This window comes from Haemaphysalis longicornis, unplaced genomic scaffold (genome assembly GCF_048455015.1).
Source record: "Haemaphysalis longicornis isolate Haplotype H1 unplaced genomic scaffold, Haemaphysalis longicornis Haplotype H1 scaffold_60, whole genome shotgun sequence".
NCBI lineage: Eukaryota > Metazoa > Arthropoda > Arachnida > Ixodida > Ixodidae > Haemaphysalis > Haemaphysalis longicornis.
In genome coordinates, this window is record NW_027526408.1 from 324,763 (window position 1) to 342,856 (window position 18,094).

At 47.0% G+C, this 18,094-nt stretch overlaps 1 long non-coding RNA gene across 1 annotated transcript; it reads left to right on the plus strand.

The window, feature by feature from the left end:
* The first annotated feature begins 732 nt into the window (after positions 1 to 732).
* Positions 733 to 12,651, plus strand: LOC144144091 (uncharacterized). Its single transcript, XR_013317151.1, has 3 exons — positions 733 to 1,013; positions 2,554 to 2,823; positions 11,080 to 12,651. It is a non-coding gene; the product is annotated as an uncharacterized LOC144144091 (long non-coding RNA).
* Positions 12,652 to 18,094: the final 5,443 nt, after the last annotated feature.

Sequence of the window (18,094 nt, forward strand, 5' to 3'; positions counted from 1 at the left end):
TATTTTTTTTCACAACTATGATATATGAAAACCTTTAAAAAACTGGTGTTATTGGAAAGGCCGTTAAATAATCTGCATTTTGTGCTCCTGCAATTAGTGCCTAAATAATTTTTTAGCAGAAAAAAAAATGTTTTCTTGGACCCCCCAAAATTGGTCAATTTTCTGCGGTAGCGAAAGAGTTAAAGGAGGCGATGACTAGACACAAGCGACAATATTCGTTGACAACTTACGTAAGTATAGAGTTGTTTTAGGCGCCTCGAACACCGCCCGCCGGCATAGCTGTTTGTTAACGCGTCCGTTTACTGTTTTGTAGGTCAATGGTTCGATTCCTCGTCGAACGTGTTTTTTTTTTTTTTACGTGAGGGTTTCATTAGCTCCTTTTTTAACGACCAGGGTAAGCACCTGTTCCTTGCTTTCTATCACGCCGACATTTACCGCTCTCTTCCTAAACCCAAAGTAGCTCGTTTTCTCGCACGTTCTCTCTTGAGAAGCCCGCCGTGAAAACAAAACCAAAACAAACGTCAAACCTCTTTACAATATTAGTATATATGTCAATTACTTTATGTGTATTCACTTTTTGTGTTTAAAAACCTTAAATTTAAGTTATAAACACATTTCAGACTTTGAAAGCAGAAAGATAATTACCAACATTACAGTAGTAACACAATTTTCGTCAAACATAGAGGTGCTGCATTTTGAAGTCTGGCAACTATCTCTTACTTTTGTGTGTGTTTTTTCATGGCGTTTTGTGCCGAGTGGTTGATGGCGTGATTTAATCTGTTTTATCTATTTCAAGCTTAAATCATAGTTATAGAAGCTTTATGGGTGATGTCTACCCTTCCAACCTACGCGTGTGTTGAACATGGGGACCCCGGAAGAACGATCATCGCCGGATAAAATACTGCGCGTCAAAAGTGGATGACATTGCATCAGAACAAAGCGTGTTCGTGTGTCCGCGAGATGAAGACGACAGTGAAGGAGAATTGTACGTTGGAAACATCGTTTTTGCTCGGGTAAGTACGCATTTTTTATTATTCTGTATTTGGTTGGAACGAGTTCTGGTGTTTATGGGTCAGTAATTCGCTAGACCCCCATCTCGTTTGCTCTGAGAGCCTATGTGAGTTAGTATACTTGTTTGGCGCCCAGTCCACCGTTTCCGCAGAAGTCAGCATCAATTTACGCTGAAGCTAGACCTTGGCTACGATGCTCGCGCTATGGTACACGGCTGCTAATAATTTCACATCACGCAAGGCTCTTTAACACCGGGGCGTTTGTTTATGTGTCTCTCAAACAGTGCCTTTGCGGTTGCAGATCGCAGTCGCAATTTCGCGTGAGTGGCACAACGCTGTGATTAGTCCTCCCTCGTGAATACCCGCGGTATACCAAGAAATAACATGAACAGGAGGTTCCCTGGAAGTGCATGTGAAAACGCGTACACGTGATTCCATGGCTGGCGTCTCGTAGGTGTTGTGAAATCTCCCCCCCCCCCCCCCCCCCCCCCTTACGAATTCCGTGCAGTGCGCTTCGCAGCTATTGCGCTCGCGAGACCGGCGACCGTACGCCTCGCGGTCTTCGGGCCGCGATATGTGTGCTGTTCTCGTGAAGCTCGACAACAGCGAAATTGCCGTACTCGCTCGCCAACGCGCCCCGACAGCGTACGCGTCGACCGGGTGCTGACGGAGTTGTGCTGGAAGAAAAGCAGGCAAGAGATGAGGGCGCACGAGGTGTAGTTAAACATGAGAATTTACAATGTGCAAGGTGGAGAAAATAGTATGCAAGGGCCGGAAACGGTGAGAGAGTTCGGGCCGCGCGCCAGCGAGCGAGTGCGGTAATTTACGTTGCCGAGCTTCACGAGTCCGGCACGAATATGACGACGCCCGTCTGAGAGTTCATAGAGGTATAGAATTCACATACGTGCAAATTGAAGGTGAAATGCGCGCATGTGGCCTCGCAGGGAGTTAGCATAGTCTCGGGGTAGTGGGGGAGATTTCACAACGCCTACGAGGCGCCTGCCGATTCTGTCAGAGTAGCTCTCGGGAAGTCTGGGGCTTGATATCAGAGGCATATGTATTGTTTAAATTAGTGCAGAAAATTGAGCCAATTCGCAAGTTCTCATTTTCGCAAAACCGCAGGCCATACAGAGACTAAGAAGAAAGCTGTAGGCACTCACTCAACTCGATTTATATTGGAGAATTGAACGTGCAGATACAAGTCAGACATTGAAATGGAGGAACCTCAACTATCACACACCAGTTCCCATTGAAAGCAAGGGATACAGATGAGCTGCTAGCATGCGTTCCATGCAAATTAGCTCAGTAGCTAGCTTTGCATATATCATGCATACCCCACTCACAGTACCTGCGGGTCTAATAAATACATTCTTACTGTGACCTAAATTTCACTTGGGGTGTTCCGGGAATGTTCTTATTAGTGCCTTGGAGGTTACTGTCTTTAAACGATTAAAAATCTACTTGATGTAAGCATTCGTGCTTTGTGTGTGCTCTTCTTGTATTTCAACAAGTGTCAGCACACTCACAGATTATGCACCTGCAGGTGCTGCTGCTGGCTGTCCTGGGTCAGCTGCCTTCCAGTCCAGTTTCAAAGGCTTTGCCAGGGCCTCCCTTGGCCAACCGACACTGCACCTGCTGTACCCAAGTACTGCCTGGCCTTTCGTTGGTGCTCCGTACGCTTTGCCGCCAGGAATGGTCATTCATCCATCATCTGGCCGCTTGGACCACCCGTTCAGAAGTCAGCGCATTTGCTCGACACATCGGTCCAGGCACTGCTGCCATATCGGTGCACCCACCGATTATGTACTTTCAGGTTAGTTATTGCATGTTGTGGAACTTGCCATGATGTATACCTGTTAGCAGTGCTGTGGCCTCTGATTATTTGAAACATTTTCATGAAGCAGTGCTGTGCGTATGGAGCGTGTCATTGCTTAGCAGAGATATTGAAGAGAATCTGGGGCTGACGACTAAAGGGCAAGAAGAGAAATTGAACTGACTTTGAAGCAAGTATTCGTATGTAATCAAGCCAAGCAAACATTTAGGATCTTTCGATATGGTTCTAAACTTGCAATACAAACTGGTCTACTTCAGATCATACTGATAATAATCATACTATACCGAAAAGTACATCCCGCAGTCTGTAGAATTCTGACAGCGCTTATTTCGCAGTCTCTCATGACAGGCACTAATCTCAATGGTCTTTAAATCAGGAGACGGTACTTCACCATTAAATTTCCCTAAGAAGCACCATATGCAAGGTCAGGAAACATTTCATCCACTCTCAGGTCGCTAATTATTTATAAAATCACAATATCACATTCGAGTATCACCACGGTTTTCACAAGGGTTACTTGAGAAACACAACTTTCAGGATTTGTTCACGATCTACATTGATCCATTGACACAGGCTTACAAACTGCGGTAGTTTTTCTCGATTTTTCTAAAGCATTCAATCGCATTGCACACCACAGACTACTTCTCAAACTTCACCCTAATGTCCTCACTTGAGCAAAAGATTTTCATTCTTCTCAAATGCAGTTTACTTCTAATAACTATATACTTCTTTTGCTCGTGCCACTTTGTTGTCTCCCCAGGCAGGTTGCTTGGTCTATCTTCCATGTTGCATATCCTCCCATGTAGGTCTATTTGCAGATGATGTTGTAATTTATCACACAATTTCTTTCAACTACTACCGTCAATGCTTTCAATCTAATCTTAACACAATTAACTCCTGGTGCTGCAAATGGCTAATGTCGCTTATCTCTAAAACAAAGTGCATGACTTGAACGGTGGCAAGTCTCGGATTGTAAATACTTACTTCATTAACAACAGCCTGATTACCTCTTGAGACAAAGGTGGTGGATTTCAAAAGGTACATCGATTGGGAAAATAAGACGTGTGATTAATATTTTCATTTGCACTCCAAAACTCGCTTTATTTCATATGTTTAACCCACTGCCGTGGCTAGGGTGGTGTGCTGTGGAGGCGAATGTCGGTTAGATACCGCTTGGTGTAGCCGCTTTTCAGATGGAGGCAACACGTAAAGACGCCCGTGTTTGGAGATTTCGATGCGCACAAAAATACCCAGATGGTCAAAATTAATGCGAAGCCTTCCCCTACAGTGCTCCCCATATCCCAAGTGTAGCTTTGGCGTGTTAAACCACCGTTTTTTTTTTCATGTTTTTGGTATAGTACCAGCTGCTGTAGCAGGTGCAACTTAAAGGTAAAATTATACATAATGTTTCCAAGAGCTAAATATAAAGGCCATATTGAAGTGCGTTTATGGGTCTATCTCATAGCAGTAGTGAAAGGTTATGTACTCTGGTGCAGGTTAAGAACGCCAATGGCTCATGTGGTGTAGTCCAGTGTTTGACGGAATGCCGTGTAGGCAGGTAAAAGCATTATTGCAGTGATGAAACGTAGGTCACTGACCAAGTCAAGAAAGCCATTTAACGGTTTGTTGCTTGTTCACGGTGAGCATGTGTCGTGGAAAACGAAGCTATATATTGGGCATTACGCGGCGCAATGAGTTTGCATAGATATGGTGCAGATTGCCATCCATTATGTTGACAATGTTGGGCGTCGTCTGAACAATGAGGGACTCGAGCAGTAATCGAGAAGATAGATTGCACTCAGTTGTCAGTAATTTTGTCTTGTTCCAGTCGACCACGTGTCCCGTCCTCTCACGGTGCTCTGCCAATGGACTTGTTTTTGCATGGCCCTTGTTCACTTCGTTCCAGTGCTGCATTAATCTTCTGTGCAGATTGCCCGTTTCGCCAATGTACACTGATTTGCATTCAGCGCATGGAATCTAATAAACAATACCCGGAAGCTTGGAGCGTGAGAGGGGGTCTCTCACGCTGACAATGTCAGAACGCAGCTTGCTAGTGGGCACATGCACAATGTATGCACTGCGTGTCTTGAAAATGTGTGCGAGAGTTTCACCGATGTGTGGGACGTGGGTAATTGCTGCACGTTTTGATGCAGTCGTTGTCCTGAATATAATGCCTAAAGCATTATATTCAGAAAGAAGCGAAGAGGGCGACTAGCAAGAATCCACATTGACATTAGCAGGCAGAAGCGTCCACAAGGCCTGTGTCAAAACGTGCTGCAATTCTCGTCCTACACATCAATCAAACTTTCGCACGCATTTTCAAGAAACACATTGTGCACATCGTGCAGGTGCCCACTAGCAAGCTATGTTCTGACATTGTCAGCGTGAAAGACCCCTCTCACGCTTCAAGCTTCCAGGTGTTGTTTAGAGAGAGAGAGAGAGAGAAGACTTTATTTCCGGTCAGACTAAGACCTATTGGTGTTCTTCAGCCAGAAGAACCATGCTGAGCTGGTCGTCGAGGGCCGCCGACGCCAACCACACCCGCCAGTTGGGAAGAGGAGGGTTAGGGTAATGAGGGGACTGCTGGGCGACTGGACAGGAGAAGATGATGTGCTCAACATTTGCGTACGTACAGGCGCAGTTGGGACAGGATGGGTCTGAGCGACGACGATAGAGGTAAAGGCGTGCCGGAGTGATTAGAGTGTTCAGCTGAATTGCCCGAAGGGTGTGTACTTGTGCAGTAGATAAGGAAGTGTGGGGTGACGGAAGGGTCTGAAGTGAGTGTCGGAGATGCTTGTAGTGTTGTTTGAGGGTTTTCTTGTAGAAATATGCCTCGTCTGCTAAGGGCGGGGAAGGCCAAGGGATCACCGGCGCCCGGCTAGTAATCTCGCGGGCCAGCTGGTGAGCCAGCTGATTGCCGATGATCCCTGAATGGCCTGGCACCCACACCACAGCAACCGAGGCAGGGGAGAGGAGCGAAAGAGATTCAGATATGTCGTCATGGAGATCTTCGGGAAGTCGGTTGTCGCGAAGAGCTCGAATCGCCGCCATAGAGTCAGAGCAAATGCGATAGCGGGGAGAACGGGGTTGCAAAGTGAGTTCTCTAGCTGCGTGGACGATCGCCGCCAGTTCGAGGGCTAAGGGTGAAGTAGGATGGGAGAAAGGGCCTGCTGTGGAGGTGATTGGGGGGTCAGCGGGGCTAGCCGTAATGACACAAGCAGTGGAGCCCCGAGTAGGGTTATATGCGGCGTCAACATAGCATGTGACAGTGTCTGGAGAGAAGGGTTCGTGGTGGTGGGCACGAGCTTGTCGTCTTCCCTCGTGAAGGCGTGGGGTCATGTTGGACGGAATGGGGGCACAGCGGAGGTTACCGGGAAGGGGCCGTTGGGGGTTGTGCAGAGGAAACTCAATTGGCCGAATGCCCGCCTGCTGCAACAGCCAATGGCCCTGCTTAGAACCAGACAGACGGCCAAGCTGTCGATCCCTGTGGAGGCGCAAAAGATCGGGAAGAGGAAGGAAGAGACCTGTGGCGTATAATTTCTCTGTAGATGCGTGCATTGGGAGATGCAGGGCAGCTTTGTAAAGTGTGTTAAGGGCAGATTGAACCCTTCGCAATTGTGTCTGGGCTAATGTGCAATATGGGAGACAGTACAAGATTTTGTTGAGGGCGAAGGCTGTTACCAGTTGACTGGCTCTGCGTTCATCGAGACCACCACGCCGCTTGACAACCCGTCGGACCAAGTGAGTAACTTGTTGGCATGTGGTGATCGTGGACTTCATGACATAAGTGAAGGAATGGTCTTGGAGGGGAAAGCCCAGAACACGGCAGGAGGAAGCACGGGGGACGGGGGTACCATCAAGGGTAAGCGACAAGAGCGGGTTCACAGATCGTTGATATTTAGAGCCGGAAAGCAAGAGCAGCTCAGATTTTTCTGGAGCTGCTTGCAGGCCTGTGCGGGCAAAAAATCGAGAAATGAGGTCAAGGCCAGATTGCAAAGTGAGTTCCACCTCCCCAGGAGACCCATGAGTGCACCACAGTGTAATATCATCGGCGTAGAGAATTGAGTGAAGGTTCTGGATCTCGGACAATGCTCTGGCAAGAGGGGAAATGCCGAGGTTAAAGAGTGTAGGCGATAATACGGCTCCTTGAGGAGTACCGCGAGTGAGGGTGATCGGTGGTGATAATGTGTTCCCCAGCCGGAATCGAGCCGTTCGGGAGCGAAGGAAAGAACGAACGTAAGAGTAGAGATGGGAGCCACAATTAGTGTCTTGGAGGGGGGACAGGATAGCGTCGTGAAGGAGGGTATCGAAAGCCTTGCGTACGTCCACCGTCACGAGCCCGTGAACTTGGTGCCCTGAGGGCTGAAGGAAAGTTTGCTGAAGGAGGAGAAAGAGGTCTTGAGTGGATATATGTGGGCGGAAACCGATCTGATTGTGTGGAAGGAAGTTGGTACTATCGAGTAGGTCTGTGAGACGCGCGAGAACCATGCGCTCCATCGTCTTCCCTACACAAGAAGTCAGAGAGATGGGGCGAAGGTTTGGGAGGGTGGCGGGCTTACCAGGTTTGGGGATGAGAGAGATGGTGGAAGAGATCCATTCCTCAGGTAGCCTGCCCGTGCTCCAGTATTCATTCATTTGGGATAGAAGGAACTCTTTGTCTGAGTCGGGGAGGTTCTTCAGGACGGAATAGGAAATCTGGTCCGCGCCCGGAGTGGTGCCAGCTTTATTGAGGGCCAGAGCACGTTCCAGTTCGGGTAATGTGAAAGGGCGATCAAGGTCACTGTTGGGAGGCCCTGTGTACTCGGGGTAGAAAGAAGGGAGTGGTGGCGGAACGTATAAATCGGTAACCTCTCGAATTAGGGAGTCGGCATCATGCAGTGAGAGGTGCTTTTGAAGGGTTGGAAGAGGAGCCGGCTGAGGGCCAAGAAGGGAACGGAGGAGAAACCAGGGAGATTTAGTGTGTAGCGAACCGTTGATCGAATCGCATATGCGATTCCAATTCGATGAATCAAGAGTGGAACAGTGGGTTAGTATTTTGGTGTTTAGGGTGTCTAGGCGTTGTCTCAGCTGTGTGTTGTGGGGCTGGGTACGTACAAGACAAAGGAGGCGTTTTCGGCGTCTCCACATACGCATAAGGTGGGGATCGGGGTTGTCTGATGGAGGGTCGGCGACGGTGGTCGTGGTTGATTCCGACTGCGTTCCCTTCAGCGAGCGTATCCACAAGCTATAGTCAGTAGTTGGTTCTTGGGCGCGCAGGCGGCGAAAACGGTCCCAGTTAGTATGTGTGATTACACGTTTCTTAGGTTTGTGTGTGAGCATGAGTGTTATTTCAATAATGTGATGGTCCGAGAGGAGAGTATCCGGAAGGACTTGCCAGGTTGCCGGTGGATTCGGGCCGTTGTGAAAGGTGAGGTCAGGTGTTGTGGGTCGTTGTGTTGTGTATCCGTCTCGGGTGGGTGTGTCTGGAGCATTTATGAGTGTATATGAGCCTTGCATTGCGTGTGCGTGAAGAAGACAGCCCGTACGAAGGGTGTTTGAGTATCCCCATATGGTGTTTGGGGCATTAAAGTCTCCGCCAAGGATGATGTCACGCCGTTTGGGAAAAGATTGGAGAAAATGAAAGAGAGGAGAAATTAGGACGGTAGAATTGGGGGGATTATAGACATTCACAAGAGTAAGAGGTGGCTTCGGGGGGTCTGGGTAATAGGAGAGGGCCGTAACATATGGGAGTAATGTAGAGGGGACGTCTTCCGGTTCATATGATATGTCCCTACGAATATAAATAGACGACAGTGGCGCAACAGGGTCGGCGTGCAGACCTCGATAGCCGGGTATGACTTTTGCATGCCGTGTCTCTTGTAAAAGAAGAAAGTGCGGGAGTGTGGCTTGTGTAAGGAGCCATTGCTGAAGAGGCGTGCGGTTCGTAGAAAGGCTGCGGCAGTTCCACTGAATCAATTTTAGTGCCATATTAGAGGTTATTGGGAAAGGTTGGGTGGGGCGAGAAGGGTGGCGGGCTTAATCTTAGGGGCCAATCCGACTGACGAAGCAGGAACAGGGTTGGCGCGTTTAATTGAGCTGTTTGTGTCTTCCATGGGTGTTGGGGCGTCATCAAATTTTTTGCTTATGGTGGCATTTAGATTGTTAAGGGACTCTGTGAGCTTGGTAATGAGCGCCTCGAGGCTAGAAGTGCGTTGGTCTTGCGCATCGAGGCGCGTTTGCTGGATCTCGACTAGCGATGTAAGGGCAACTACGCGTGACGTAAGCTCGGTAAGCCGTTGCTCGAGCTGGTCGATCTTACAAGAAGTGGGGGAACTTTGGGGGGTGAGTGTGGGTGGAATCGGCGGCCCTACCTGAATTCCAACATGCGGCGGCGTAAGCAGATCTGGATTCACTGGCACAGTCTTCGTTTGTGCACTGAGTGCGGGTTGAGATGCAGGAGTTACTGATGAAGGGGGTAGATTAGGTCGCTGGCCTCCCCAGGTGGCAGTCGGCGGCAGAGGCATATTCGAAGTGGGTGGCTTGGACGATGCAGGGGGTGTTAGCTTCACTGGTGGTGGCGTGGTGTGAAGGCTCTTCTGTTGCTGTCTATGCCGTAGGAGCTGCTTCTTTGCCTCTTTGGAACAGGCCTCATCCCGGGTCTTGCGGATATTGCATACTTCAGCGAAGGGTGCGTGGTGGCCTTCACAATGGAGACACCAGGGTGTGCAGGTATGCGGTTCGTCGGGCTGGGTAATGACGGTGGAGCAAATGGGGCACCGCTGCTGATTGCCGGGACACGCCAGCGTGCGGTGTCCATATTGCAGACAGATTGTACAATGGTGGGCACGTGGCTTGTGTGGGCGGCACCGAAATTCGATTCGCTGGTAGTACACGTAAAAAGGGACGTGTGTGCCAGAGAACGTGAGAATGGCCGAGTTCGTACTACCCATGCGGCGGGCAGAGAGGATGTCAGACTGGTAGCAGTCCAAATCACGTATAAGGTCGTCAGGCGTTGCATCTGGGGCGATTCCGTGTATTACTCCGCGGCACGAGTTCGTGGGGGCCATTAGGTAAGGGGCTACTTGATGGGTGCGTCCGGCCAGCGTAATGCTTTGGACGCGGAGGAGGCGGTTGACGACTTCGACGTGGTGCGTTTTAACAACTGCGAGGCGGTCGCGATGGCGTAAGTGAAGCGAAATATCGGCACAAGTATGCGCCGGTAGCTTCGCCGCTCGGATGAGGGCTGGAAGAATACCAAGCCGCTCCGCGGCCGCGCCGGATTGTATGGGTGGTAGATGTAGTCCGACGGCATGTAGGTCGAAGCTTGGGCGGGCGGTGAGTCTGGGCTTGCGGGGTTTTCCGGGGGTTATCCAGTCTCCTTCTTGGTCATCTGGCTCGACAGGGAAGTCCTGTTCGTGGGTAGAGGCGGTAGCAGGCCCTAGTGTGCGGAGTTGAAGCGAGTGTGGTTCGGGACGCTGCATGGTAGTGCCTTGCGAAATGGTCTGCGTCTGCAGTACCGGCGGCGCAGACGCTCCCGAAGAATGCATGGCCAGGTCGGTAGTCATGGCAACGGCGCCCGGCGATGTCATGCCGCGTGCAGGTGGCTCGAGCAAACCCAGCGTCGGCGCCTGTCCGGCGCGAACGCGAAGGTAGGCTTAGCTTGCCACGTTGTGCGGTGGAAATTTCACACGGCTTGTTTGCGACTCCTGGCCACTGAACGCCGAGATCCGATGGTCAAGGGAGTCCTGGTAGGCTTGCTCACCTGGCGTGAGGTAGAGGCGGCAGCTGGACGCACAAAACCGAAGAAATCCGGCGAATTTGCGGGAGCTGACGTCGCCGTGTCCGATGCTCTCGGCGCTGGTGGCGCCCTCGGTGTTGTTTATGTTTTGAACAAAAAAAGTGCCATTTAAACGTGACACCTCCTTCCTTGCAGATTTCTGATGCCTGATTGTTCAGTTTGTGGGGATACGTTTAGCAGATTGCTCACATGTCTAACCTGTATTTGTGCTTGAGCAGTCAAACGCTGATGTTAGCAGTGAAGTAGGTGAAAATTGTAGTTTGATTGTAGTTGTGTGGAGATTACTTACATTGTGTTAATTCGTAGAAAAGCAAAATTGAGGTAACCCTGCTAACTGTTCCGCATTGCAGCATTTTATTATGCGAACGTTAAGGAGTTCAGGTGCTTGTTAAAGGTGAAATAAACAGTGGTACAAAAAGAAGAGCATCTACTAAACAGAAATATCTTCACAATCGCAGGATGCCAACGGTCCGCCTACCAACTTGTGTCCTGCATCGTTTCTGCTGGCTGGAGCGGTTCATGGAGCATTTTCCAGCTTCTCAAAGTTTGTGGTCAAGCGCTCCTCCAAGTGAAAGATGCCGCAGAGGGATTTTTTGTTTTAATGCCACAATTTCACGTGCTCAGCAGCAAATTTACTCGTAAGGCTTTTTAAATATTCATCACCCAAGAGGGCATGTTACCTTCGTCTTCGGTGGAATGTGTCTGCACTCAGGTTATTTGTGACAGAAACAAGTGGACCACGTCATGAGAGTCATTGAGGCCTTGTTGATTGTGCATGCTTCTGAAATGACATTTTCATAAGCTGAATACTTTCCACATATTACGATTTGTGAACAAATTATGCTAAAAGTCGTGATTAGTTGTACTACACTGCAGGAAGGAAATGCCAACATACGTTTTAAGCGCCTCTGATATTTCAGATCGTTGGCTGGTGAGCAATAAAACAAAACTGAAATTTTTTTAAAGTAAAATCAAATATTCGTTGTCACCAGTGCATGACCATAGTAAAAGCTATCTAGTCACCAAATTTATAATTAGACACGAAATGCCAAGAAAAATAGGGAAATAAACTAGACAGCTGGCTACAATAAACCAATTCGTAAAATTCCTCAATGTCTATCAAGTGATGATTCAGGCGGGTTAGTTAAGATGTCAGTGGGTTTACACACCCAACTTGCAGGGAAGCACATGAGCTCCCAATATTAACATGTTTTTAGTGAAGACCGTCTTCCTTCATTAAGCTGCTTTGCACATTGATGCCAGTCTGATAAATGTCCTGAATTTTTGTTATGATCAATCTTTGTATGGGAACCATATATTTTTATATGATGTCGCTGTGTATTTCTGAAACTGTATCTAGTCACTACAATTTTGTCGTGGTCAGGTTTTTTCAACTAATTCGTAGCTTTTTTAACAATTATGGTATATTTTGTGTGCCTAAAGGAATGCCTCATTGCATGTTTAGCCTATGTAGTGTTGAAAGCGGACATTTTGCTTCAAAGTGGAATGTCGGGCTAGCAACAAGGTACTTCGCGTGCTGCTCACTTTCATTCATGCCATTATTTTTTATATTATCATTTAAAATTAAAAGCCAACCAATTTGCTGTCGTTTTAATTTTGTCACCCACTTTATACTTTCTTTTTTTCAACTTTGTGTAAGGATTGACTATCCATATTTTTATGATACCAAGGCGTTGGACTGGGCTAGCTGGTACATGTTTGAATGGATGAAAAACCATAGGAAAACCCAGGACACAGAAGAGAACGACGGGACAAACTTGTGCCGTCATTCTGTTTTGACTGTTTCCTGTGTTTACCACTGGTTTTTTATGCATTCAAACATTTTTTATGAGTTTGTTGAACAATGATTAGTTTAGGTGTGTTCAAACAATTGTTGGCTGCGAAGGCTCCCTGTAGCATTTGTATAAGTGCTCTCTGCTTTTTTTTTGAGCCAATACCCCACCACCAGTCTTCATGAGGTGGTCTTTTGTAGAAATAAGTTGAAATAAATATTTGTTTGCATTGCTTTACATGTTTTGAAAGAATTTCTTGTTCATTCTTGTTTCATTCAACCCCGTTTCAGAATCCTGCTTAAGGCATTTCCTCTGTTATTTTTTTTCAGAACCAGGAAGGGTGCTCATCCTCGGTTCTTGCTGAAGCAGCAGTATCCATACTTCACACGTGAGCTCTGAACACACAGTAATTATGGTATGAAACATTCTACCAGTATAAGCCTGGTTTGTAGACGTCATTGTAGATGTCAAAGCTCTTGACAGTGTAGTCCAATGTCTGGTGTAACGGGCAATGTCTACAACTAGTAAAAATTAATTTTGTGGCTATAATGTTTGTGATTATTTTAAAATGCACGTCAACTACTATTTAGAATCGCTGTCTAAATTGGCAGCCATTTTCCTGGTGGATACAGAAAGTGAAAAAGCGCATGTGTAGAGATTTCAGTGCACCTTAAATGTCGCAAATTTGCTAAAGCTAATCCAAAGCCCTCCTTGTGGTGCACTTCATATCCCATGTACAGTTTTGCGTAAAAACAGCTAAAAATTTATGATCAATTTAAACTTATTTTAATGTTTTTAAATGCAAATATTCTCAGTTTAAGCTGCCATATTTAGAGTAAAATATTTTGTAACAATTATATAGCTACCAAAGGTTTACAGAAAAGCTTTTTGCTTTTGGTTGTGCACCTTCTTATCAAAAGAAAAATGTTGTTAAGAAAGGCAGAAGAAACCCAACTATGGAAATTAGCAAACCCTACAGCTGCGGATAGAATGAATGTTTTGTAGAGAATCTTTTGCTGATTTCAGTTCTAGTCAACTCTAAAAAAGTCTATCGACGTAGAATGCTTACCGTGAGGCACCTCGTAATACTAGCCATAACTAATGGGCCCTGGCTGTTGGCTTTTCATTAGCAACAGTGACAAATGACCCCACATCCACCGGCAGGGACATAATGCAAGGCACCATGTACAAGCTAGCCTCATGATAAAATAATGTTTTCTGAACAATGGCATTACATTTCAACCATGGGCTTCACCAGGGAACTTGTATGCATTGTTCTGTGATGTTTGCAGTTCTTGTTATTGCTATGTGGGGTCATTTAGTCTAAAGGTATGTTTATAAAACTCCAAATACCACCAAACCTTGCAAGTGCTGTACCATATGAATATTTTTCCGTAAAGCAAAAAGAATAATGCAAACGAAAATAAATGGCTTGGGTACCGAACTTTTATACGTAGATTATGAGCCGCAGTTAGGAGGGAACTATATTATGAGCCGCATTACGGAGGAAACTATACATTTTGCATTTGGTCTTCCTTGATATTGAACCTTCCTGCTCAGCTCAAGAATAAGGCACTAAACATTGCAGGTAGCTACCTTGATTGGAAGTTTGATGCAATACTAAGAAGCCAAGGGTTTTAAGGTTCAAGGAAGTTTTGTGTGGTTGAAGTGTTGCACACCTAATTGCTTTCACTGCACAGCATGGTTAGGCTCTGCAGTGAATCTGGAAGGATGTGTACTGCAGTTCGGCAAAGTGAACATATAATTGGTTTTTTACGAAGTTTTGGGTAATCAACTACCTCTAAAGTTATAACTGTACTGAGATGTGGCTCCTGACTTTTTAAATTGATGTTTTAACAATCGGTGACACAAGTTCAAGGAAATTATCAGCTGATGTTGAGCTTCAATGGAATGTCTCACAGAACCGAGCTTGGAAAGCACGAATGTTTCATACCATAATCGTGTGTGATATTGTGCAATATGTGGTCTCACACCTGCTGCACCTGTGAACCGAGGATGACGCACCCGTTTTGTACCCCTTTAGGTGGGTGCTTTTGCAGAAGATGCTCCTACAGATTGGGGTGCTAAATAGCACCCTAGGATACTTCTAGGCGGAAGAGAGTGTTATAAGGCACCTGTCTTCTGGGGTGCTTCACAGAGGGTGCTCCTGCGGCGACAAAATCCAAGCACCCTAAAGGGCGTAAAATATTCAGTTTTTAGGGTGCTCCTGCGGCGACAAGCTGAAGCACCCTTTTGGGCGTAAAATTTTTTAGTGTGTAGGTTTTCCAGAACACAGTTAATCTTGGTGTGTGCAACTATTCACAGACACTTATCACGGGGTCCGATATTAGTGGCGCACGCACACCGCGAACGTTTGTTCCAGCACAGGCAACGTGCTCAGGTGGCGTGGTGGTAACGCAGTAGGATCTTACCGTCGAATGCCAGGTTCATTTCCCGTACAAAATCAAACGCAGTTTTGTACGTCGAAAGAAACGGCGATTTTAGATATCAATATCAAGGTGTTTGCAGAGGGATCGATCAGCTGGACTCCCAACCGATGCACTGGCCATTTTCATAACTTTGGACATAAAGGTAGCAGTTCCTTCTTCCCTTTTTGCCTCTTTCATGATGCAACCCGTAACATGGCGCTGTTCCTTGTTTCTTTGCCACCGGAGCGATCATCTTCAGATTGATCCCGACTGCAAAGAAAACACCCGCAGCAGCATCGCCGACAAGAACTCCAGTTTGTTCCTCAATAGTGCACCTAAGATGGTTTCCTTCAAAGAAATCTGAAAAACTTTGGCGCGCCTTCCAAAATGCGCTTTGAATAAGACAAAGAAAGGGAGAGAGAAGTAACATTTTAAAAAGAGGTTATGGTAGGGAAGAGCGACGTGCCTAAACGTGTCGTCCATTTTATTAATAATCTCCAACATATTTAGTAATAGCAACGAGAGAGAGCTGCAGAAACGCCTAGCGAGCTCAATCAGTGGTAAAAAAAAACACGGCTTTTCAGCGTGCACAGCTACTGCAGTTCGCTTTCAAATTTTAAGTGCGCTTGCATTTTATTCTACAGCTCACGGTTTTACTCTTCCGATTCAGGTAACAATAAAGTGAATACGAAAAGTTTAAAAAGCACTTTTAGTTAGGGTTACCCTACTGCGTTCGCAAATATTCGGCTCTTGATACCAATATTTTTAAGAATCTAAACACCACAAACTGCAAATGAAAATTCTCAAATATTGACACACGGTTCAAGATATGAGTAACAACAGGCGTTTTTTATTCGTATTTTTAAAAAGCGGGCGAATCAAGAACCAGGAAGCAACGTGGATGGCAGCGGAACAGCAAAAGTGGAGGATGACGAGGATGACCGAGGCTGACCCTTTATTTGCGTGCTGCTTATTCTTTGGTTCGAGATTTTGTTTGCCAAGATTACGAACATTCGTAAAAAGCTGGCACACTGTGGTGCCCGTCTAGGCCAACTAGATTCAGAGGAGTTTCAGCAGGAGTGTGTTAAGACGAAGGTAGAAGCAGATATGCGTTGTTTATTACAAGCGGTTTCGCGTCTAGAGCGAGTAGAAATGTGTAACTAAGCGCTATGTAATTGGGCAACGGAAATAGAGGCAGCGTAGTTTCCGGACACGGCGGCCGCAGGCACGGTGAAGGAAACTTAGACAAAGCTGAACAGAAGCTAGACAGGATCGTCACTTCCGCCTCCCCCCCCCCCAAAAAAAAAAGACAAACGAAAGGGCGCAGCAAACAACAGTGGTGGCAGGAGGCGCGAAAACTCGAAAAAAAAACACCATCTTCCCGTGGGGAACCCTGATGAGGATGCGAAGCATCGTGGCGGTTCCGTGTGGTTCCATTGTGTTGCCGTTATGTTGAGTGATCTGGTTTTTACTAGCGCCAGAGGGAATTCCGCGTCCGGGGCCACACCGGTGGCAAAGGCACGCAAGTGCTGTTGTGTTACGGTGAGTAGGCGGTGGTTCTCGAGGCGCCGAAACTCGTCCATCATGTTCTTGTCGATGTTGTCTCTGTGGTAGAATCGGTAGTCTCCGCCAGCTTTGGTGAGGTAAAGGTTGTTGACATTGGTGCACCGGCTGAGAGCAATGTACAAGCCCTCCTCTTCGCAGCTTTGTCTTCTCGTTCTTATTCTTCTTCGGCGGTTCCCCTACGGGAAGATGACGATGGTGGTTGAACGCGAACCTATCTCGTGATGGATTCTTTGGTTGGCCAATCCCTAGTGGCATCCTGCCACAATCAGCATCAGAGGCGCTGCGGACGGGGCTGGTTGAACTGCAAGGCGCGTGGCGCTTCCCGCCGCAGCTTTCCCACGGGAAATTCAGCATCCCCCTCGAAAGTTTTCAGTTCGTCGTTTGCGTTGACGTTCAGCTTCGCGTGCCTTCGTAGTATAAGTATCTTCTTGACGTAGTTTGAATGAGTCAAGGACATAAGGCGCGTTCGTAGCACTTGCTCCTGTCCCGGATTTGTAGCTTAGTGCGAAGAGCACCCCGTACCTCCCGTTGCGGCCAGAGAGTCGTGGGATCGAAACCGGGCACCGCTAACTATTTCTTTTTTTTATAGTGTAGTATCGCGGAGCTGTGGGTGTAAGCAGGAGAGTTGCGCATTCGCAGTGAGCGTGTGGTTGGCGCCGCCATCAACGACGCAGGACCAGGCGAGCTTAAGAAATGATCCGCATTCAAAAGCAACAGCTACACCGACGTGCTGGAAGATAGGCGGACCGAAAGTATCGTAGAGCAGGCTCCCAGTAAACGACAACACGCGGCACATAGCGCACTTATTTCTAGTGATTCCCGTATGGCGAGGTATGTCCTCGCAGCAATGAAAAATGTAGGAGGTGATGAGAGTCTCAGGTAGGGTGGTTCCCTTGTAAGACCATGCCGAAAGCGAACAAGCAGCCATGTTGAGCGAACGCAGAAACTGGTGATTGTCGCGAGTCTCAACAATGTTCTCAAGGGAAAGCAGGGAAACGATGAATTTTGTATACACAGTAAAATGCAACAAAACGAGTATTATTCGTACATACCGCCTACAGTATCACCAGCAGCGTAGATTAGTCTTGCAGGTTATAAGAGAAAAAATCCAAGCTGAGAAGAAACAAAATGAATTTTATGGGAACAACACACTGAATATTGACAATACAGGCGCTTAATGATAATTTGTTTCTGATGACACCGGGCATGGAAATTTTGAGAACTCACTGTAGGCGGTTGAAAGTAAAGTTCTTAGGCATATCACAACTTAAACAGAGAACCACTGTACAAAGTGTTTAAACTCGAAAGCTTAAATGGTGAGTTAATATAGTTTCCTAGCATAATGCATCAAGGTAGTAGAGTGAACCTTACGTGAGAGAGTCTGAAACACAGAGAGGAGGTAAACACCTCTTGTGGACTTGCGTTCACTTTTGTTTTAATTCTAGTTGTTCCTCATGGGATAGTAAGTTGTTCTTCGCTTCATTTGTCGCCACCTCCGAATATTTGTAGCCTTTGACCACGAGCATATGGCCTGTGCAACTAACACTACCTCAGCATTAGCGCACCAAAAAATCGTCATTTACCTGTTTGTATGGTTACAGTTCAAGACGAGTTCAATGGCTTCCTCGCCGAGAATATTCTTAAGCCGCTACAGATCTTTCTGGTACAACTCGTATATGAAAAAG